The following is a 2,206-nucleotide window of genomic DNA, read 5'->3' as shown; positions in this document are numbered from 1 at the left end:
TTTAGACGGGAAGATTTCCTACAGATGGCACCAATCTGTTGACCTCGTGAATTAGACCCTTCACGTGGCCAACGGATAACCACTCCACGTAATCCTCCCTGCACACAACAATGCACAGTCAGAAGCACACGACTGAAACCAACAAGGGTGGTGGCGGCCACATACACTCCGACGGTCAAATCAGTGTTGGATGATTGGAAGAGTGCTCAAGTTATACAAGAGAGTGTGGAGGAGAAAAAAAACATATATCTATATACACACACACACACATATATATATATATATATCTTAGTGTGGAGAGCTAGGTTGAGAGTTTCATTATCATTGTCTCTTGTCAAACCTTGGGTATTTATAGACGTAGAGCACCGTTGGATGTGGAACACGTGTATGCATCTGACGGTGTGAAGCGTCCGCTCATAAGCGTCCGCGTCTAGAGTATGCGGACAGTTAATTTCTTCTGAATTGAGTTGACGTAAAGTTGATACGTCATATCAACTAGACCTATGGAGACGTCACATCAATTCATCCTTGGAGGCAGAGAGGATCCTGACATAGATATATTTCTGAAAGTGGTGGCGGAGGGATCTGTTGAAGGAGCACTTCGGAGTGCCTAACGTTTCGGCATCAGGGGCACTCTGGCTAATTCAGTGGATCTACCCTGCGCCTAGGGCTGGGCAAATCTCCCGAACCGAACCCGACGGTTCTTGTCAAATTAAATACCCGAACGGGTATCTGAATTGAGAACCGACGGGTACAATTCGATTCTCGGTTCTAGACCAAGAACCAAAGAACCGAATAAGAACCGAATCTTTCTAATTTTTTTATATTGAGTAAATCAAATTATTTTAATTTTAATTTTTCTAAACAAATTAACAAATTAACGATTTCTAAATCCAAATTTTTGGCCCAATAATTTGTTTCATTTCTAATTTTTTAATTTTTGGCCCGATTACCCATTTTATTGTTTCATTTCTTAGCCAAACAAGATCAAATCCACTAAATAACCCTAAACACATACACTAAAGTGCATAAAGTTGTCTCGACTCTCGCACTCACTCTCGCAACCTCACTAATATTCCAAAACCCATACAATCGTCAGCCGACACTGTGACCTCCGCCGACCGAAGCTTTGATCGTAGCGATCATTTGAATAATGTAGTTTACTAGTCTCTGACATTCCAAAACCATTGAATGTATCATTAGTTTTATTTATATAATGTTGTTATAAATGTTAAAAAATTAATTATAGTACAGAACCGAACGGAACCAAATCGAACCGAACTGAACCGAACCCGAACAGTTTCATAATTATATTTGGACCCGACGATTCCATTTACTAGATACCCAAAAAGTTTGGTTCGGTTCGGTTCGGTTCTCTTTCGAACCGAACCGAACCGAACCAACCCGCGCCCACCCCTACCTGCTCCTCACAACGTGTCAAGTTGGGGGTCGTCGGATCACTTCAAAACCACTTCGGATGGAGACGTGGCGCTACGGGGAGTGGTGTGCCTAATGTTCTGAAGTGGTTCAGTTAAGGACGTAAACGAAGGTATATCTATTGATTTGGAATTTGCATATTCGAAATCATCAAAAAATTGATTTGCTCCCATCCAGAACTTGCAGATAATGAACTATTAATTTGATGATGACACGGTAATCTACTCAATGGAAATCTGCTGTCGAAGAAATAAAATCATCAATTTATGCCAAATTTTAGGTTAATTTTGGGGAGATTTAAGAGTGAAAGCACCAATTTCTCAAAAAATATATGATAGAGAGAAAGTATGAAGTGGGAAAAGTATGAGGTGCGAGAATATATTTATTTTTATTTATCCTAAATTTCCATTTTAATTATATATATTGATTTGTGAAACCTTTTTACAACTTTATTAATTGTATTCTTATAGTATTGTATTTATGTTTTTTTTTCCTAATTACAATCTCCCACTTGGACTAGGTCAAATAACAATTCCAAATTTTAGATTTTTGCATTTTGTATATGATCCATTAGATTCTCATTTACGATGACAAAGAATGTGATATCATTATCTTGACCCGATCAGAATAATATACATTAAAATTACGTTTTAGTTTATCATTAATTCACTTAGATTAATTAATGTGCTCATTGTCCAAAATTGAAATCTAACAAAATGTCGAGGCAAAATATGTGATGGAAAATGTGAAAAAAAAAAAAAACATATTG

Source organism: Olea europaea, chromosome 7 (genome assembly GCF_002742605.1).
Source record: "Olea europaea var. sylvestris chromosome 7, O_europaea_v1, whole genome shotgun sequence".
NCBI classification, from domain to species: Eukaryota; Viridiplantae; Streptophyta; class Magnoliopsida; order Lamiales; family Oleaceae; genus Olea; species Olea europaea.
The sequence above is the reverse complement of the archived record's forward strand: the minus strand, read 5'-3'. Positions refer to the sequence as shown.